Source organism: Buteo buteo, chromosome 15 (genome assembly GCF_964188355.1).
Source record: "Buteo buteo chromosome 15, bButBut1.hap1.1, whole genome shotgun sequence".
In the NCBI taxonomy this organism is placed as follows: Eukaryota; Metazoa; Chordata; class Aves; order Accipitriformes; family Accipitridae; genus Buteo; species Buteo buteo.
Window position 1 is genome coordinate 7173990 of NC_134185.1, and position 23357 is coordinate 7197346.

A 23357-nucleotide genomic window follows, 5' to 3' on the forward strand; every position below is an offset into this window, starting at 1 on the left:
CCAGGTCAGATTAAGACACCTGAAATTAAACATTACGTGCGTGCTATGTGTCCAAGCTCCTTTTGTAGTCAGGGGAGATCCAGCCAACATTCAGCAGAGTATCTGCCTTGGCTTCGTTGGCTGCGCTGAGGTTTCGCCGTATGGACTGGAGCACACGTTAGCTTGAACACCAGGTCTTCTAGGGTTGTTTTGGATGAATGATGTTATTGTTGAATGTGTGCAATAGATAGCTGGGACTAAGGAGTTCCTAGGGCAAGCATTACTATGCTCTCCATCTCTACGAAGCTAACAATGAGTCTCTGTGGACCAGAATCACGTCAGGAAGGGAAGAGTGGGCCTCTGCTGTTCCCCGAATGGGCTGATCCTTGTTGTTTCTGAGTTGCCATCTTCTGACTCCCAGCTCTTTCACTGAAGCTTCTGTATGTTTTCCTGTTCACATTTTTTTCTCTTGAGTTGTGGTCTATGCACATTCTCACAGTTCTTTCTTGTAACTTAGCAATATCCTCAGAAGTCGGAGGTGATATGCAGTGGGGCTGTGCCAAAACTAGACGTGAGGAGCAGCTAGACAGGCAGCTGAGGAGTTGGGTAGGAGGAAGGAAACGCTTAGGTGATGCAGGACATCGGCAAAAGGCAGGCAGACATGGCACGGGACCTCCAGGGAACTGCACCCTCTGGAGTAGAAGCTGAAGGCCAGGCAGGGCATTGGACGTGGCTTTCGACGTCAGGTTGGAGGCAACTGAATCAAGCCCTACTCAAGGTAGACGTAAACACCTGGTGCACCTGTGGATACGTACAGGTGGATGCTTAAATGTAGGGATCTTAATCCTGAACCGAATTTTGCCCTAGATGCTTAGAACAGCCATCCAGATTCTTAGTAGCATAAATTGAGTGAGATGTATTCAGGCCATAGAGACTAAGAGTATGATTTTGCTGTGAAAAGCCTATACTCCAAAACCATTAGCTCAATCCAAATGCACTTCTTGTCTGTCACATTAGACACTACTTTACTTAATGTGTGTCAGACTCTGCCTATTTAATTTATTGTGGACATGCTGGCTATTCATATATCAAACTAGCATTTGCACAGACTTTTTAGGATAATGTGGAGTCATTCCAGTCTAGGCACTGTAAGATGATTTGCCTTCTCTTTCTGACTCTAGCAGCTGTTGTATTCCATAGCTCTGGCTTTGTGGTTGTTACCAGTCAAACTATATTTTCTGGGGGTTTTTTTTGGTGGTTTTTTTTTTTTTTGAGTGTCTCCTTACTGTAAGACTACCATTTATGATGCTTGCAGCTGGTAGTAAAAATCCATACCCAGTATGATGCTGGGTACAATGGATATAGGCAAAGCATACAAGAGGGACAAGGTGGATGTGGTAATTGTGTTTTCATCCCAAATATAAAAAGTGGGTTTTGAGCAGAAAACTAGATGAATACTGTAGGTCTTTATAACTGTGAATAGGAGAATATTCACAAGGAACATGTTGCACTTATACATTAAGGCTCAATGCATCTTTGTATTGAGTTGGGAGGAGACTGCTAAGCAGTGCATTTTGAACTTACCTAATTTTATGGACTGCATTGCATAAGGGCTGATTTTGTTGCTGAATAAAACATAAATGTAAATGTAACTGTGTTTGCTAGCTTGAGGTGAGTCTTTCAATTGTTTTATATAGATTGCTTGGACACTTAATAAAACACTCTGGCATAGCTACGGCTTCCTGTTTCTTGCAATTGAATGGACAACAGCAAGTACTTAAACAAAACTGCAGGGTTTCTTATGCTTACAAATATGTAAAAAACAATTCAGAGCCTGGTATTAGATCTGCTGACTGCTAACAAGAAATAAATGGAATTTTACACTATCAGATAAGGTACAATATGAAAAAAATCACAATTCTAATTAAAACTGAAGTATTTACAAACTGCTCAGGAAGATTTAGTGGTGCAGGCATCAGCTGCCTGAAAAGCTCTTCTTGGTTTTGTTCCTCTCCAGTCTTTACTGTCATCTGCACAGAGAAGAACAGTACAGGGGCTGTTTGTGTGTAAATGATGCTTTGGGAGCATCATGAGTGTTCATGCTTATTCTGAGTTTAGCATAGAGATGTGCCCGGAGTGTAGAGTCCATCTGGGGATTTGGGGGGGTTGGTATCAGTCTAAGTAGGTGCTTCATAAGGTTTCAGTAGCACTTGCTTGGTATTTTCTGTTGTATTATACTGCAATGATATTGTCTGTGACTTTTTTTCTTTCTCCTCACTGCAGCACTCTCTGTGTGCTCAGGTTCCAGGGCATGAAGCATGTCCTTCAAGATCTTACTTGTCTCTAAAATGTGTTTCCTCACATACTTGTCATACATGACAGAACACTGTTTACAGTATTTCACCCTTCCTTATTTGTGAACCTGGTTATATTAGAGATGTAATGAACAATTAGCAAGGAAATAACTTGTCACAACAAAGGAATTGTTCAGGGTTTTTCTGTCTTTTCTAATTTTCAGGAAATAAAAACGTTTGATTGAAAGTACATTGTGGGGCAGCATAATACTAATAAAATCCCTTTGGCTTGCTGGGGGTTTTTTTGGACTTTTTAATTTGTGTTGGCCTACAATGGAAACATTGATTTTTCAGAGGCATCTGAAAAGAAAGCATGGCATTCCAAGCCAGTGTGTAGGATTTTCTGGACCTGTGCGGAGGAGATTTTTTAAAGAAGCTAACACAGAAGGTCAGAAAAAAAGAGGATCTGTCTTATCACGAAGGTGAATCAGAAGTTGGCTATCCCAGCCAACCTATGGAGAAAAATTCTTCCATATGACCAATTTGCAAGTTTCTCTTTAGAGAAGAGTGGCTAAAATCTGGAAGAATGTTGGCAAATGATGGTAAAAGTGTAGTTTGACAGCTAAGCTGTAGACCTGCAACCTTATTCTCCTCTGCCCACCTCTGCTGAAGCTCAAGACCCACCGAAGTAGAAGACAAGAACATTGTCACCTTTTCCCTGTTGCTGAAACAGACAATTGTCTGACACAGGAACGGTGAAATATGAACTGAAGGCCACTGTTAAAAAAATGAAAAAACCCTATGAAACTCCCTGTCATGCACATCCACACCCTGTCCCATCCTCTCCTCCCCACACACATTTCCCCATCTCTGTGACATTCTTCCAGAGAAAAGGTATTTACAGAAACAGAGCTGATTTCTGGTGACTTACAATTCTTGTTAGTGTTGTTTAGAGAAGAAATTGTTTGACTTGTAACAGGGACACAATTCTAGTTTGATACTGAAGTATAAAACATGAAAAGGAAGGCTTTAAGAACTGTAGCATTTTGTTTAGGAAAAAAACCCCAAACTTTGATTTTTGATTGTAAGAAGTCCAATAGGCTGTGGCCACTTGGCTTGTATATTTAGACATATTTTTCCTTTATATACCTTATGCTGTGAAACTAATATATCTCTAGCAGTGAAACTTATATGGCAAATCTCACGAAGTGATTGAGTAACTGAGAATGCAGCAATGCAAAATGCACTTCCACTGTAATACAACTGATTTTAGATCCTGGCTGTTACCCAGAAAATCACCACATCTTGGCAATGGAGTGGAAAATTTGCATTCTCTGTGAACTGAAAGTGAGAACAATTATTAAGGTTAATTCAAGATCATTTTGGTAACTCAGAAGAAAAAATTGTACTTGTGCCTAAAAACACTGGGATTTTTTTGGGGAAAACTAATAGTACTAGGTCTTGTCAATTTTTTTCTGTAAAAAATTGGTCAATATTCTGTGAATACAGTAGAATTTGTTGTTAATTTTTATTAAAAGGTGATTCCCATGTAGTGTATAGAGCATTGCCTTAAATACTGCTAGCACAGGGAAATTCAGGTTCCATTACACAGTCAATAATTCATAAACTTCCCTGTATTTAAAACCTAGGTCTTCAGAAGGAAGGATAATGCTTTAAAATAACTTTCAGAAAATGCCATGTGATTACTAATACCCTAATGAATATTTATAAGCTAAAGTCTGAAAGGTGATCACTTTAACACGATGCGTCTAATATCCAATAAAAATAGAAAAAAATTAAGTATTGACTATTAGGCCTGAATCTGTATAAAAGGACTCAATTTGTCTCTTACAATAGAGCAATCCATGAAGTTGTACATTGGAATGAATGAAGTTATATTTATGTGTAAGTAAATTAAGTGAGAGGAAAATTAGTACTTGGTATTAAAGAGGATCCTCAGTGTTACAAATGCTTTGAATAGATGGCAGAAAATCCATAGCAATAGCTGAAAATAAGATGAGGTAGCAATGAGAAGTTGGTTATCAGCACAGAAAATCATGAAAATACTAAGCAAGTAGGTTCTCTTCTAGCATTTGCACATCAGAGAGTGACAGTCATAGATGCATAGCTTTCAACAAAATGCTTTCCTCCTGCCAAAACCCCCTTCCAGGCCAACACTGACTTCAATAGCAGCATCAAGCTAGGAGTATTTATTTCCTGAAAAAAAAGGTATATTCAATGTGCTATGTTAAAGAAATTTATGTGGACAAGACACTATTATGATGCAGGCTGGCAGCCCTCAGGCCATCGGTGAGCAAGTCAGAGCAAACGGATTTATTTCTGTGGGAGAAAGAGTAGCGTAAAAAGGATGCCATAGGTGGGTGTCAGAAATTGGTATTTCTTTAGGACAACCTGTCAAAAAATGTCACAGCCTGTCGCTGTGAGTTCTACATATTATGGAATGCAAAGCTATATTTTTTGTATTAGAAATATTGAGAACATTATTATTTGTGAACCTTGTTATCGCTGTGTAATTTTCATAGGTATCAGTTTTATCTTTGTGATATTTTGTTCTTTTCAGGGAGCTTTATGTTAAATAACATAGAATGAGAGGTAAACTAGCTGGACATCCCTCAACCATATTTCTTGAAAAGTCCTGTTGAATTTTATGAACAGTTTTAGACTTACTACTCTTATTGTTCAGTTATGTGCTTCTGAAAATTCCTTTAGGAAATAGTCAACCAGAAAGTAAGAAACAGAATCAATATAAATTTAGTAATAACAACTTCAAAGAATTGACATACTTAGGTTAATACAGTGGGTTTTACTGTTGTTATCTTTTGGTGTGGGTATTGTAACTGTGTTCTCTCTTTCTAAATGTGTAGTACTGGTGAAACAAATAGGTTATTATGAAAAAAATCAGCAGGCATTAGTCTAAGTTACCTTAAAAAATATTGTTATCAGTGCGTAAAGGTCAATGCAGAAAAATTCTTATGTTTTAGACACTGTTTGACTTGTTCAAACTCCAGAAAAATGGCAATGTTTCTGTTTCCTTTGGTACCCTCATCATCCATTAGATATTCAAATCTGATATGAATTAATCAGAATTTGATGCATATGGCAAACTAAACAATCCAGATGTAAACCTTATTGTAGGAATTTTCTAAACTTCATTTTTAGATCAATTTGAATTCTGCTATCTATATGCATTTGAAGTTCTATTGATCTTGTGAAAAGTCACAAAAAAGATGCAAATATAAAATAGATAAGAGAAAAATAATTTTATTGGAATTTTTTTTTTAAAGAATTACATTATACCTTACAGTGTAAATAATACATATGTACACAGATGCACACTGCTTAGAAATTATGTATGCTTAGGCACAGAAATGATCTATTTTCTGACTCTTTGGTCAAGAGTTGATCTTGAGCTTTCCCATTAGTAGAAATATTAATTCTGGCAGGATAACACTTTTTTGTAGCACCTTTAAAACTCAAAAGCTACAATGTTAACTTGCACATGTGCCCAGTTTTAGTTCTAGATGTGTCTAGAGTGTTTCTTCTGCCTGAAAATGCCAATGAGGGAGTACGTCTGCTCTGGTGGCACTGCGGGAGAAACAGGTGGGTTTCTAAGCAGAGCAGATGACCACACCAATGTCTTTCCAGCTACTTTATCTCACCTCTAGGACAGCCCAGGAGACCTGGATTCTCAAAACTCAACAATTTACTATAAGTTATGGGAGAGTAGGATGACATGAGATGATAGCAGGCAAGAGAAGAAAGTGCAAGGGCTTATATCCCTACTTTAATAGGCACAAGGTGCTGGATTCTGATGTTCTTTGGAGGGATCTGTTCCCTCAAGAATACTAGTTAGATTGTTGATGTTGTAGAAAAAGAAGTAAGGGGAACTGTTGGTTATCTTTTCATCCTCATTCTGCCAGTGGGCAGCACAGGCCCCTCAAATGCATTTTTAATGCCATTGCAGGAAAATAGCTTAACTCATCGTACAGGCTATGGTTGCCATTTCCAGTCTACCAGAAGAAAACACTTGCAAGGGCTAAGTGATATAAAATTCACTTTATAGAGGTTTGGGGGGTTTTTTGCCAGGAAAAGGAAGGAATCAAATGATACGACCATAAATGAGCACTGGCTTCCCAGTACACTGGGAATCAACTTGCCCCAAGGCATAACATTTCAAATCACCTAAGTAAATCATATATCAAAGAGATGGTGGTTTCTTTGAAATCCTTGATTTTGTATGACATGGACATACTTTGTTATTTAATAATTACATCATAGCAGCATCCAGAGGCCTTACTTACAGTACTAAGTGTGGTGTTAACTTACAAATTGCTTAAAGTAGAGGTTTTTCTAGGCCAGTGTCCTACTTTCAAGAGCCTTTTCAAGAGAAATAGGGATTCTGCAAGAACCCACCATTAGTTAATGTTTCCAGTTAAGTATGAGTAGGAAACAAATTTTATGGCTTGGATCATGGAGGTGTAGAGTTTATGCTTCCTCTAAAATATTACTTTTAAAGATAGGTTTACTGCTACACATCTGATATTGGTGTTACTCATATGCCTTTTCAGTACTTTTTTAGTCTTGTTAAATTTATCTTTTCAGTAATATCAAGTGACAATGAATTTCACAGTGTGATTGTACATTGTATGGAAAATTATTTTTGTATTGATTTTATATTTCCTAGCCACCTTTTCATTTCTACCACTAGCTATTGTTCTTGCACTCTAAACAGGACAAATAGAAATTCCTGATAGGTCTTCTGTGTAGAAATCATAGTTTTGCATATTTTGTCATGCTTGCTTCTGCTCTCATTAGTGAAAAGGATTAAAATCTTCATTTAAATATTCAGTCATGTGCCCCTTTTAGTTTGCATTGTGTGCTCCTGGAAAACTCTCTTCGGCTCCATTAACTTCAAGACTAGGTGATGGCAATCCAACTGAGGGTGAGCCATTGCTTGCTATTACTGTATTATAACAATTTTGGAATTATTTTTTATCCGATTATTCAGTAATCTTGTTAAATATTTCCTTTGCTTCTGATTACTGCTGTACACTGAGTGGAAATCTTAATTAACTATTGTGCAATGACATTCATATGTACTTTCTAACCTGCTATCATTAATTTCAAACCCTAAATGTGGTTAAAAGATTTCACTCTTTCACCTCTAACTTTTGCTTTCATTGGCATGGACATTCATTTGTCATTATGATTCACTTCATTTGTTCAGGTCTTTTGAAAGCTTTTCATGTTGCTTTCTGATTCTAACTGAACTATCTCATTACGAACTCAGCTGCCTCGTTATTTCCCCTCACCACATTCTAAATCACTTACATGTATATTAAAGAATACCAAACCTGGTACAGAAGGTAAAGATACATCTTCATAAAGTTTTAATGATGGAGTGATGTCCTGGTTTCAGCTGGGATAGAGTTAATTTTCTTCCTAGTAGCTGGTATAGTTTTGGGTTCAGTATGAGAAGAATGTTGATAACACACTGATGTTTTCAGTAGTTGCTAAGTAGCGTTTAGACTAAGTCAAGGATTTTTCAGCTTCTCATGCCCAGCCAGCAAGAAGGCTGGAGGGGCACAAGGAGTTGGGAGGGGACACAGCCAGGACAGCTGACCCCAACTGGCCAAAAGGGTATTCCATACCGTGTGAGCAGCTGCGTGGTGCTTAGTTGCTGGCTGGGGTTAAACCACGACAAGTGAATGTAATGCTGCTGAATCCTCTGCTTTCATTAGCAATTCCTACCTAGCCATTGACTAATGAATTTTTTTGTCTTTTACCTCAAGACGACTTAGCCTTTCTAGTAGTCTTCTGTAGATCATCTCTCAAGGTCTTCCAGAACAGAAAATACTTTCAAGAACTTAGTGATGCTAAGGAGCTGGCAACGCATCCGTGATTTTGTTTTGGGTGTCCCTCCCCATTTTTGCTAATACTCCAGAGCTATTGGTCAGTACAATCAGTATGTCAGGAAAGGAAAGGAAAGGAAAAAAATCTATCTGATCAAGAGCTTTATAGATCAATAAAACACAATGCAGGTAAGGAGGTACTGTAACAAATGAGTTGTTTCGATGGGTTTATAAATGCACATTTAAAAAAATAAATGTGTGTATACACCGTGCATATCACTGCATATCTAAATATCCTTACAAGTATAATTTGGGATCTGAAAATACATCTATACTAGAAGTATCTTCATCAAATCCATGAATAAGAATTGCATCTGCATTTATACTATGTAAGAAAAAAACCCAGGTTAGTCAAATATGTGTAGTCTGATTTCAGAGGCTTCTGGCACTGTTCTAAGAATATGGTAGCTAACTTCTCATGCTCCTCTTTGAAACTGCAGCTGAGATCCTGGTACTAATGAAGCCAGCAAGAGTCAAGTTCTGTTGATTTCATTTGGGCAAGTGTTTCACTCTTTAAGCTTACAAACAGTACGAGTTCTATATTATCAGTAAATTTGTCTTTTGTTTTGAAGGAAAAAACATCAGTAGAGTAGCTAAAGGGAGTATTACCCAACCCTGAAGAAGAGGGAACAGTTAATAAAAAAAAATAAGTGCAGAAGATAGTCAGCAAGAAAAGAAAAATATTGAATGAATAAATACATTTCTCTTATGCATATGTAGTTAGAAATGTTATCTGTATTTGAAATATAACAAACACAGTGTACAGAGAAAGCTGAGAAGGCACGAACAAAGAGATTCAAGGTACAAACACTTCCAAAATGTTTATTTTGGAGAAGCCTCTGAGTAATAGAGACAGAAAAAGATAACTTTTGCGCTTTTCCTCATTAGGAACTGTAGACTGAGTAAGACTGCCAGAACAGGAAGAGAGAGAACTTGCAGTCCTTAGCAGCACTGTTTTTTTCCTCAGTGTGGGGAATATCCTTATATGACACCTTCTGCCCCTCTCATGTTGTCTGAAAGGACTGTACTTATGTGATCCAAATCTTATATAAATCCCTAACAAATATTTTCTATTTCCCAGAAACCTGAGAAGTTCATGAGTAAATTGCTTCTTTTCTTCAGGGGGCCTGACTGCAATTTCTGTTAATCTTGCCTCGGTATTTTTTTTGTACTGAATGACGTAAGAATTATTGAAGGCAGTGAGAAGAAGTTCATCATCTCATATGCTGGCATGAGTCTTAACAGACTAATGCAAATAATAATTTTTTTTTTTTCTCAAGAATTTTAAAATATAAATTAGATCTGATTAAACAAAGAACAGGAAAATGGGGGAAGAAATGAGGAAATGGCAGAAGGGTAATATTGCAAACTAAAATAGATATGATGAGTACACCCTGACACTGAGCAACTGTAAAGTTTTCTACACTGATAAATATGATTTCTCTGTAGCATGATCTCAGCCTCTGTTTCCTTATTAAGGGTTCTAGGTGAATTGCCTAAAACCCTGCACTAACATCACTTTTCCCTTGTGTCTTCACAAGATCCTTGTTATGAACATTGTGGGGATTTGATTTTTCTTCTTCACTGATGTTCATTTTGATTGAATTCACTTAAAAGTGAGTACAGTTTTTGCTCTTCTTGCTTTTTTGATGAATACAGTTCCCAGTCCCCATCCTTATCCTATGTGTATGTTTCTTATAACGTGTTTCAGAATTTTCTGATTAGTTCTCACAACTTTTTAAAATGAGACTAATTGACCTTGCTTGCATATTCGCTGCTTGAGTGCAACTGGGAAATGATTCAGCTGAAGCTTAGCAAACTCTTTTTGATTTCTTTTTTCTTTTTTTTTTAATATCGCACTCTGTTGTGTTGCAGGTTTGATAATAACAGGATTTCAAATAAAACTGCTAAGCACTTTGCTGGCCCTGAGGCTTTTCTCTTGCTACACCTCCTCCAGGTCATGTATTCTTTAAAACTAAATGGTATTTATTGTGAAACATTCCTATGGCCCATAAACTGCCTTAAAATGCAATAGCGCTATGACTTGGGGCAGGGGAAAAAGCAAGAGAATCAATTGCATGGAATTGTACTGACCTACGTAAATAGTAGTGTTAGGAGAAAACCCTCTGAATTCCCTATGAAAGTGCATATTCCAGAAAGGCATGAAACCTAGTTAAGATTCATGCGGTCCTACATATGGAAATCATACCAGGTCTCCAAGAGAAGAGGGAATCCAGCTTTGCTGGTGATTGACTGGAAAGGGAGCAGCTCTTTCTCTAGAAAAGGAGGATACCTAAAGCAGACACTCACGTGAACCTGCTTGCCTGGGTCTCTCAGATACTCTGAGAAAGCTGGATCATATCAGAAAGGACCTGGATCCTGTTACCAACTGGTATGGCAAAGCTTTTCCAGGAGTGATGCAAAGATGTTGTAGGAGTCAAATGTAAAAAATCCTACATTCACCACAAGGAAAAACGCTGGGGTGGTCATATTAAAGCACATTCTGCTATGAAGAGTACCCTTCAACTACAGAGAGAGGGGACACAGGCTTTAGCACTTCTGCAGCACGGCAGCAGAATGGTGGAAAGGCAGTCAAGGGCTTCCACTAAAGGGAAAACCACAGCAAGCTGCATATTTCTACCCCACCAGAGAGCTGCCAGAAATTCCTCTGTGTGAAACAGTGCTGGGTGGAGGAAGACATCACCTAAGGGTGGCAGAACCAGGGGAAAAAACCCCCAACAAATCTTAAAGTAATATACATGATTTGACCTCATCTGATGACATTGATTCTGGAATGAAGAGCAATTTAGGATGTAGGAACCCTCTAAAGTCAAAATCGGATTCTTTCTTGTTTGACATTGCTGAGACCATAGTACATTTCATCAAGGAAAGAGGATTGACAGAAGCTAAGAGAGTTTTTTACCATTTGAAAGTTTTTAGGGACAAAGCTGACATGGCCCATAGAGAACAGTATGATAACAAGTGGTTTGAAACATAAATCATGCTTGACCTCCTCCCCAGCAGCAGAGGCTGTGACAGAAGGTAGGCAAAAAGCTAGATTGTTGTATTTATCCCCTTTGCTATTTTCTTTTCCATTACTACCTCACAGCTTTGAAGGGCTCATACCTTGTAGTTTTTAAGATCAAAGTGATTGTCTAATAAAGGTATAGCCAAAGATGACACCATTTCATTAAGCGTTGAGTGGCTTTTTCTTGGGGTGGTGAAGACTTCTGATTGTATTCTGATGGACTGTCGTTTGATGTATGGCCTCAAAGGTAAAAAGAAGGTCACCTTTATTTCATATGGAAGAGTAGAGGGGTGGGTGATGATTGGATTTATGCAGGTAATTAACAGGGTAGTAAGATGACTTGTCAATGTCCCTTCAATGACACCAGGAGTTTTTCTCGCATTCTCTTAAACTTGACATATTTTGTACTATTCAAATTGTTTCATTTTCTGACTGTAGAAATGAGGGGACTTTGCTAAGTCTTGGAACAATGACAAAGAAGTGATGATAATCAGCACTAAAATCAATAGGCAGGAACCAAATGTCATACTGCGGATGCTGTGAGCATCAATTTCTAGCTCTGTTGATGTGGTGTTACATGTCTGATGTCCAGACTGATTTTTCTAACTATGTAATATGTTGTACCAGCATGAGCTGGAATCACTTCAGGTTGCTATTTTTGCCCTTTTCTTACTACTGTGAAGAAGCCCTGTACTGTCACCAATGAAATTGGTACTTTCTAAAATTTTCTAAAAGGTAGCCACAACCTGAGTCCAATTAAGTAGACACTGCTGATGTATCCTGGAATGAAAGTTGGCTGACAACCTACTCAGTCTCCAGTTTTGATGAGTTATCCACTTCGTTCACATCCACTTGTTACTTCTTTTCTCTCCTTTAGCAAGGCTTGCTGAGTCACATAAAAGATTCAGGCTAAAAACATTTCAGGACACATTGTTCAGTCATCATTTTGCGACTCTTACATGTAAGGTTTATGCCAATTTTGATCTATATTCAAAGTCATAAGTAATTACACCTATTACAATTGCTCAGCATGACACCAGTTGATGCTGGCAAGGACTGTGGGCATGTTGCTGTTCCATGTGAGGTTTTCTATCTAATGTCTGAGCTTTTATAGTTGCTTCCCATAGAAGCTTACATCCCTTTAGAACTAAAATTAAACTGAATTTTATGTTTAAAAATAAAAATAAAAAATGTTAAAAGACAAGTGCCAGACTTCTCACCTTGCAGCAGGTAAGACTTTTTAAATGAAGAATTTGCTGCTTCATGTGGGAAACTACTGGTGCATGAAGCTGACACCCTAACAGTAGAGGCTGTATTAAGAAAAGAAACATACTTTTCTTCATACAAAAGGATCTGACAGCACTCTGGCAAACCTAGAAAAAAAATTAGACTAATAAATTAGACCTGCTACGCATCTGAATAGTGCTTCTGTGCTTGCATATGGCCTGCCCTACCGAGCAGCAAAATTAATGCCTTTATAAAAACACTAGGTCTTTCCTCCACCTATCTCATCCAAAGGCCCCATCTGATAGTCAGGCTTAGAGAACAGCTGTCCGATGTAGCTGGCCTGTATGAACACCGTCCCAGGGGTTCAGGCAGGAATGAGAAGACAGGGAATACAAGAGTGGGTCTAAAAGATGTAGACATGAAAAACAGCTGATATGCACAAGGAAAACAACAGGAAGATTACTAACAATTCAGCCTTTATTTCTTCCCCTCGTGGTCGAATCCTCGCCTGGTTGAGTGAACACAAGTTCATGATATTCTATAACCGACTTTTAAGTCCCAGACGCAGAGGATCAAGGCCACCATGGCACACTGCAGGATCCTCACGTGTTCTGGACCAGGCAGGTTTTCATCTCCTGGCTGCTGGAGTTGGCCTCCTGCTCTGCCCAATGGACAGTTCAGGATCGCTTCCAACGTGCTTGCCATACACCACACAAACCAGTTATTTCACAGGATCGTATGAATCACAAGTTACGTGAGTGTCATGGCATGTAAATTTGTTTCTGGATCTAGAGGTCTGGTGTACAAGAAGCACTGAAGTGCCACTACCTCCAAGGAAAACCAAGGAAACAGTATACCTTAGTAAACATACTGAGTAAAAGAGGACTGGTTTTGTATTTGTGGGAGGGAAGTGTAACTCATTTCAATCAGGAGCATAGTTGAAGCAAACTAAAATTAAATACATGTGAAGTGTGTAAAACTCACCCTATCTTTAGCACAGGTGCAGTGACATCTACTCAAGTCAGTTTCAGAATTATTTTTTGTGAGAAGATGACACCTCCAGCACTCTCCTGAAATGTGCTCTAGCATTATTCGATATCTTTGAAATAAAAGACATATACACTGGTAATTTTCAAAAACTTTTCCATCAGATCTCAGAGTTTTATTGCTGTTTGCCCATGACTGTTTTCCACAACAGAGCTAATACTTGCAGTGTTGAACTGTCCCATTCAAAAGCAGTCGATTGCAATGGTGATTCTTGTGGACATCATTTGTTATGAATGTTCTCTTCAGACCAGTCTAGGACAGAAGACCAAGTCTTCACTTCCGGGAAGTTTCATTCTTTTTCACCTAAATGTGAACACATACACCCCAGGAAATCTGTTTTTTTCCTACTTAGAAGGGCAGTGATCTAGCGAGACATTACCTGATTGACCACATGTGAGTGTTGATACACTCTCTTACCTTGTTATTTGAAAACAACACTATAAATAAACCTCTGAAAGATTTTCATTGACAGTACTGCTGAATCCTATGGCTACTACAATCCTGAAGCCTATGATTTGGCTCACCAATGTAGTCAGCTGCAGGATCCGGCACTGTAACTGTCTGCATGTTGGGAAATGGTTGTGCAAGCATGCTTACATGTTTCAGCCTTTGTTGAAGAACAATCTTGTAGGTAGATTCAACTGAATTTGTGCACTCTTTGTTATACTTTCAAAATCCATCAGTCAAACTTCCTCAGGTCTACCAGCTCACTCTTATTCCAACCACTTGTCTCACATCCGACAGACAGTGACTGAGGTAGACATTTATCACTTGGGCATTTTGATTTCATCTGATGTTTAAAGAGTTGCTAGAAATAATACGATGAATGCTAGTCTGATTAAAAGGAGTGCTGGTCTGGTATGACATTTTTTTGCTGCCTATTTAGTGTGACATTCTTCTGGTTAGTTCCACTGATGCATTTAGTACACAATCAAAGAAAAGTATTATTGTGCATCAACACAGAAAAGATTGTAACAGAGGAGAACTAAAATGCAAAAAGAGGACATAAAAAGTGGAAAAAACGATAAGCAACAAAGGAAGCATCTAAAAGCATTGTTCAAACATTATGGGACAAAGGAGGAAGGTCAAAGCCCACCTGGAGGTAAAATTGCTTATAGTTAGGCATAAGGGGTAACAAGAAGGGAGTTTCCTAATGCAAAAGGAGTTTTATAATGACGGATGATATGGAAAGGGTCAAAGTATTCAAAGCTTCTGCCTTGGTCTTCACAGCCATAGTCATGGCTTCTGTGCCTATGGTTTGGGAAGCTGAAGAGAAGGCAAACACAGAGGGAGCCAAGCTACATCCACCTCAGTGAATTTGATTGTGCCAGGGATCATCCTAACTGCGTCGCTGTACTGTGTCACTCTTTGGCACACAGCCTTAATGTAGACCTCTGAACTCAAAACCGCTGGAAACCACCATTTCATGGATGGATATTTACTTGTCTCCAAACTGAGCTTTGTGGTGACAGCAATGAAAGGGCTGTCATGCAAACCCCATTAAATAGTGAGTTACATAGTATATCCAAGAAAATTCAATTCCTGATCTCCTTACTGAGACCTGCAACCAGCTGAGGTGACAATAGTAAAGAAAATAAATTGCTGTAACCCAGAAGTGTGATCAAATTTCATTTCTAGAAACTGTCAATTTTAACAATTTCCATTACTAAAGAGGGAGAAGTCTGTTACTCTCTCTCTGAGGGTTTTACAAACAGACTCTGTAGCTTTCAGTTGAAAATGGATTTCTAATTTCCAGTGAATCACATGATTCAGGTTGGTGAGCTTATAAACGCAGCAAATGAATGCCTACAGTGGTTAACTGAAAGTAAAATATGAGGACGTGTGTGTGTGGAGGTCTGAAGAGCAGTGGATGTAGGAAAGACTTGCAGCCTTGTCTTTCAGTCTGTAGTCTAGAATTGGGACAGCCACTGACATATGCTTAGTCACTTCCACTCCCTATTCACATTTCCCGAACAATATAAAGGCAATGAGCTCATGATCTGCTTTGCAAAGTACTTTGAGATATACTGATGGGAAGTGCTAGCATGCGATGTGTTATTGTCTTTCTCGATGACCAGAAAAGCTTTTGAGATCAACCTGGACAGCTCTCAAACAAGTCTTTTTAGGATTTAACATGATTGTAATGAAGCTGACAATGACTATAATGAAGATGGACTTCCCTTCTCAAGCCCAAATCACCATGAAGTATTATTACAATTTGCACAGAAACTGAAAGGATCCATTTGAATAAAAGGCTGTGGCTTGCTAAGATACATATTTTGTCCTTTCCTTCCTTCCTCTCTTTTTATTTAAAATTACTTCATTTAAAAGAGAAATTCTGGTTTGTGTGGTATAATTGTGCTGTTAGCAAGGAGTATTCTCCTTCTAGCTTTATTCTACTAGACCCAGGCAGCAAGGCATCATATATCTTCATGCTAAATAGAGGTCATTTTTGGTGCGGCAGGGCCACATGAAACCATGCCAACCTCTACATCCCCACGGTGCTGCTGTCGCAGTCAGAAACAGCTGCTATAGAAATTTTGTGTAGGAAGTTGTTTCTCATGTCTTCTGGCTTATATACCTGCCAATAAAATTCTGTCCTCACTACGTATTTTTAAAAAAATTCCTTTGAAAAGCTGATTTCTAGGCAAAGAAAATGCAATTGGTCTGATTTCTTGGTACTTCAGTGACAAATTTTATACGGTCCTATATAGAAAATTTTTATCTCAGCTTGGTAAAGAACTTCAAGGCATTGAGGAATTTTTCTATATTGGAAATGGAAACAGCAACAATAGGTCTATTTGAATAAAGAGATAATTGAATAGGGCAGAGCTTATTGCTTGACGTTCTTCAAGGACTCATCTTGCTACATATCTTATCAAAAGTTTTCCTTAACATCCCAGTGGAAAAATGAGGAATATGCTGATGACTGATAATGACACAAACTCGGAGCACTGTTTATATAGTGGGGAATTGAATCATCATAGGTATAATAGTTACAGGAATGGAAGGAAAAATAGTTGTATGGTGATCATGATAGGGCTTAATAAGAATTTGTGTTAAAATTAGGCAGCTGATCAGTTTGAACTCATGAAAAGTCCAGTAATGTTATTCAATCAAGAATGTCTGTGAGTGGCTAAGATGACAAAATTACAGAAAAGCCAAAGTGATCCTAAGGCGGGTAATTTCTGGGCAATAATAGTATCACTTTACTCAGCCTTGTAAGATCTCATGTAGAATGCTATAAACAAGACAAACTCTGGATAAAGAAAATGGCTACTAAGATAACAAGGAACATCCTATCTAGCATGAGGAGATTAAAAGAGCTTCCCTTGTTTCATGTCGCAAAAAGCTGTCCAAACTTGGATATGATTGCTCTTTGTGAATACAATATAACATAAACACCAAGAAAAGAAAAGAATTATTTAAACTGAAAGGCAGTACTACCACCAAAACACCAGATATAAGCTAACTATTCATAAACTTAGACTAAAGTTTGTATCAATATTTAAAATTATGTGAACAATGTGGCTTGAGAACCACTTTCCAAAATTTAAAAAGGTAGAAGCAAAATAACCAGTTTCACAATAGTGTTGGATAAGATTCTGCAAATTATTATATGGTGTATATTTTATATATATATGATTATGCAATATATACTGAATATATGATGCATGCTATAATAGGGATGAGACTTAAATCTCTCTCTCTCTATGCCTACCATATATGTGTCTACCATATATATTCCTAGCCTTTAATATTCTAGCTAGTACAATTTAAGCACACAGTAAAATCTTATTATGCCTTTAATACATGAACTTGCTTAATGGTGTTGCAGTAAGCAAGTGTCAGAACCTGGTGTAATATTTTATTTGTATACTTGACACATGCTCATTTTGAATGTAAGATTTGGTTGTGTTCTCACATGAGTGAAAGGAAAATAAAGCCACAAGGTATCAAAAAAAAAAAATCAGCAAGGAGTTCTTGACTATGGAACAGAATTGGAAAATTGACTACACTTTAAATGTTATGGTTTCTCTCTGTTGAAATTCTTTTTTCTCAGTGCTCACTGTAGCTACTGGGGCGTATTGAAAGATCTTCTGCAAGATCATTGAAAGGAGTAATTTTATGTGTCAGGACAGGTGAAACCTGAAGAATGCCATTGATACAGCAATTCCTACAGCACTGTGTGCGGCCCTTTAGTTTTTCAAGTATCTAATAATTTTTCTGAGTGTGTTTCTATTTGCTTGTTTGCTTGTTTTTAATCCTTATAACAAGTGAACCATGCAGCTTCTAAAAACCAACTTAAAGACTGCTGAACCAGTGGATCAGCATGACTATTTTCAAGCGAGTCACTGAAATATGTGATTGTTAGCCCATAATGGCTGTGCCTGTATTCATAAACCGAGTTGTGGCAAACCCTGTCCCCCCAGCACTGAGTCCAGCTGGTACAGAATAGCTGCTGTCTAACTTAGCAGCCATTAGTAGCCTCTCAGAAAAGACAGACAGACCCAAACTGCATATTAAGAGAGGTCTCCAGCCTGCGCTAACCTTTCAGCTATGCATAGGAATTGTTTGCAATAGACAATAATTAGTTGTGGCCCCCAAATGGCCAGGGACCGTTCTATCAATTTGAACGGTGGAAGGGATCACATTGCAGCGCCCAGGACTCGGTCTCAGCTGTGGTTAAAGTACTGGTACAGCCAGAGCCTCACAGTCCTGTTTGAATAAGGCTTTTCATGTCCTACGTAAGTTATTAAGTGGTGGTTGATTTAAGTGATTCTCATGTTCCTGATTGCACTACAGCTAAATTTAAACCACCTCCTTAAGTCGACTTTAAGAACTGCTTATCTTAGCCCTAATGCAGCCTCAAGGCTCATTCTCAGCTAAGACCATTCTATTTCATATTAATGACTTTAAATTTTTTATAGTAACTGGTTCACTGAAGCCTCACATCTTCAGTCGCTAATTGTTGCACCATGTTTACTGGAGTAATTGATTGGAAAATATGACTTGATTGCTGCTACTGACTTACTGTGTTCTGCAATGCTGCAGTGCTTGAAATGTAGCCGATGACTTTGTCCTCTGATTTGGATAGTGGTACATTTCCTTAGGCTGAATTTAACTCTCATATATACCGGTATAGGTAAGCAGCTGCTCTTCCTTCACTTGGTATTTCCTACACCAGTGACACTGAAACAAAGAACGCTTACAGCATATGTACTGCATGAGACTGCACTACTACTAACGAAACATAGCATGCGGTTATATAAATTAACCGAGTGGTAAATATTGTAAAGTGACACCATCAACGCAATTCCTCTCTTGGTCTGTGTCAGAAATCCCCTACAGGGATGAACTTGAGCTACACTCCTGTCACTGAATTCTTTGTGCATACAACTAAATCTTTTCCCCTTCTCCCTCTATCCTTCACTTAACTTACAGATGGATTACTTCCCTTTCCTCCCCACAGGTGTGTAATCCTGACCATCTACTTCCATCCACTATGACTGTGATCTCTTCTTTGACAGAATAAGCTCTAACAAGGGATTTTTAGGAGCCTTAGCTTCTGGGCAACTAACTGATAGCAACATTTTTTACTGTCAGCAGCCATTACTGTAATTATGTGTTTGTGCTCATATTCTGTTATTGTTATGCTAGGAAGAAGGATGCTTTTAAGGCAAAAGATAAAGAGATCTTATAAAAGTTTAATTATAAATACTTGTGTCCTGTGTGGCTTCTCAGCTACTGAGAATATGAAGAGTGCTGAATGTAATTCTGTCAACGTAGGACTGCATGCAGCCAAGGTATGGGGCAGTATCAGTGCAGTACTTCCAGGAGCACAATTTTGGTGCAGCAAGGAACTCTTCTTCCTTAATTTTCTTTCTTCAAGATAGAGGACACGCTGTCACAGCTGGCTGTGCTCTCACCCCTGGGGATACAGAGGGGAAAAGAAGGGACTAAACACAAAAAAGGGCTTATGGGCTTGAATCGAAGTCTGGCGTTGTGGCACAAAACGCATGTTAATGCCTAACCCAGAAGTTGCAGCCTTGGTGCTTACATTTTAATTGTAAAGATTCTCAAGTACTTAGAGCTTGTATATGATACTAAGTGGCTGTCTTTCCTGGGCTGAGCATATTCACACATACCTCGGACAAAATCCAAACAGCACTGCCACTTCCAGTCACTCTTTTACTCCGTCCCTCACAGTAACTCAAGAACCTAATCCCAGAGCATCTGACATCCCGCAATAGGTTTTTAAGAAGTAGGAGGGGTAGGGAGGGTGCTGACTTTTGCTTATCTAATAGTAAGTGCTTTTCGGGGAAGTGAGAAATCCTGGTTCAGTCCCTTCTTCAGCTTGAGGGGGTACAAAATCATCTCCTTGGAGGAACGTCTCTTTTCTGTAAGCAGCTCTACTGGGTGAGTCAGTTAAGAACGAGCATCACTGTGTGACTTATTACAGATTTAGGGAGGAAATGATGGGATGACCCCTGCCTCCCTCTTATACAATAATTTTGTGGTGTCAGCACTTGTCTAGAACCTTCCTTCCTACTTCCACTGTATTTTATCCCCTCATTGTTGAACATAAAACGGCTCCGAATAAAGCCATGAAGCTACGACTCCCTTGTGCTCCAGAGTGCCCTGACTGCGTGGTGGGAGACGCCAGCATCTGTCCTGCTGTCCCACGCTGGACCCCTGCACCCAGGACTCATTTGGGCACAGTTACGCAGCTTCGTTAGGAAGAGGTGGATCAAAGTAACCACCAAAAGACTGAAAACATAGAAAATTTGACTTGAATTAATATATACATGTAATAACAAATAAATAGTAAAACAGGGAGTGAAAATGTTATCTTGAATGTTTTTATAAAGAGATGTTTAAATCTCATACTGCAAGTCTAATTGCTTCTACTTCATGCAGAATTTATTTGAGTTAGTTTTTTGCCTAATATTTAGGCTCATTAGGCTAATTAAAGACCAATATGATTTTATTTTCTTTGACTTTTTATGGTGTTCAAAGTAAAAGTAGGGAAAGTTGCATATTCTCAACCTGGATAATGATTTTGGTATTGATGCAATGTACTTTTATCAGGCTTCTGAGGCAGATGACTACAATTCAATATCCATTTAATCATTATTCTGCAGCAATAGGAGAACAGTAATTATTATTTCACTTAAATACAATCAGATTTGTGTAATCCTCTGATATTCTGGGTATCATAGAGATTTTTATCTCCATAAAGAAACCATCATGAATTATTAGTATTTTTTTTTTTATTTTTAAAATATTATCTCCTACAGTTAAATCATATTTTTATTAAGAAATGTTAAAATAAATGGGACCAGAATACACCTGAAAATCCTTTGAAAACCTCCTGCTTATAATTTAGATTTTTTGCAAGAAATGGAAATGTTCACCTCATGACATCTCCAATCGGTGAGTATTTATAGCAACCTTCACCTTCTGAAAATCACAGGCTGGATAGGCATTTGATTAATAATACAATAATACAAATCACAATGCAAATTAAATTCAGGAAATAAGATAGCAGATGGTAAACTATTTCTTTCCTTGGCAGACTGGCATTATGTAGTTGCAGGACATCATATTTCACATTTCTATTATCAATATATTTAACTATGCTTGCAATGACTTTTGATACTGTAAATATAGTTGCCTACTTTTAACAAACAACAGATGCATTGTCTGTGACTCTATTAGCTTACCTATATACGATATATGAATATTCAGAGGATTAAAAATAATTTTTCTTAGGAGTTACTGATGTGGCATGCGCAGCATTTGTTGGAGTGATTAGAGACGTTACATACATCATCGTGAACTGACTCAGAATGTATTTAGAACTGTCAACCTCCCACTTTTATGTAATTCACCAATTAAATAACATATAAATGACTTTAATTCTTTCCTCCTCTTCCCAACCCTATAAACCCCTGTTGTGTTGCAGTTCTGTGAACATGCATAGAGATGGAATGAATCTTATCCAGAAACTGCAAATACTGTAATTACCAAGAGTGTACGGTGACCACACCTCAAGGCTTAACAGGTCTTCAGAATATTGCCTATGATAGGGATTTGCAATATTTTGTTCAACTAGATTACTGCAATCGCCATGCATAGATAGCTGTTGTCAGACATGGAAGGAAAATTAGCAGCCTTAATTTAGGGTGCAGAGGGAAGCATGATTGTCTTTGCTTCAAATTGCTTTAAGGGTTATCTGTGGTATGGCCATTTTTCTCAATGATAAATATATCACTGATAACGGATTTAAAGAAGCATGTCACTTCACCTACATATTGCAGATACCCTTGGATAATCTAAGAGAGTCTTTTTGCATTAGACATTTTTCATGTCTTCAAAAGAGAGATACCTTTATAACAGGCTGTTCTTTCACATGCCAGGGTTTTTAACAGGCTCCTGTTGCAAACGAATAAAAAGTGGGGTTTTTTTTATTTTATTGCATGCTGATTCTTAAGGATTTGACCCAATCTGCAGAGGGTCCAGGTGACCAATGACTAGGTAACTGAAGACTATAGATAGTACAAAGGCTACACTGATTACTAGAAATTTTGTTTAACTGAAAGCTATAATTGCTAAAAATTCTGTGTAACAGTAAAACACATTAACTGCTAGAAATCATAGATAACAATAAGCTATGCTGATAACTAAAATTTTTGTGCAATAATAAAGGTCTAATCATAACTACAGCCCTGTGACCATTCCTCATTCTACCAAAGAACCCTAAAAGAACCTGCCTGTCCCTGTAGCATTGGGTGACAGCACTCACAGACTAGAGGAAGATCTACTACTGCTATACATTTCCACTGGTTTAGGCCAATAGTTATTGCAAATAACTTCCTTCACCATCAATGTCCAAAGCTTCAGCTTCTGCTCCGTGCCTGTGAGCTTTCTAATTCCATTCAAAACTGTGTCCCGCAGTTACCTTGCTGCACAGTCTTTTTTCTTCCCAAGGATTAGTTGGTTTATTTTGAATGTAAATATGCATCTAAGTGATGGGAATCATCCGCTTCCCAGCATGCTCTGTTCTCAGTTCTGTCTCCTTTGGAACATGGGGACTGTCACAGAGGATCAGGGTATAGCTAAGCATCAGCTGTGTCTGAAAGAGAAAGAAATTTTTCAGTAGGCAATGAATTTTACATATTGCAAGAGAATTAGCTGGAGATCTCAGTGTAAGTATTCGTATACTGTCCAAAATTTGCTGTATATCTACTGAAACTCTGGGTATTGTTATCCGTTTTTTTTTAAGATTTGATCTGGTTGAGATTTTGACCTCAAATTTATACCTGGCAATGAATTCCACAGGTTAGCATTGCATTACAGGACATTTTCTAGTGGTTATTGTTTGCCACCACATGCTTTGTACCGCTTTGTGCTACCATGTGGCGAGATTTCTCCTATTCCTCACATATTTCCTCTCTCAATTTCAGTTCAGCTTCCAGTTCAGCTTTATTCCTTTTCAGTCTTTCATGCTTTACCAGCAGCTTTGGGCTGGTTCCCTCCTTTCACTATGTCCGCCCACACATATGAGATAGGTTGTAAACCTTATGCTCTGGCACAGTGAATTTTCTGACATGGATCTAGACTTATTTCTCAGGTTGTAATTGCTACATCAAAACGAATGTCAGTGCTGTATAAAACATCTATTCCTCTTTCTTCCAGAAAAAAAAAAAAAAAAAATTCAAATGTACAAATCCTTTAAATGAACTGATTGATTTTGAGCTGGAATAGAAGAAGAGAGAAAGGCCCTGGTCTCTCTAAGGAGCATACAGACACTGCCTAACCTCATTTAGCCTCCAACCTGATCTC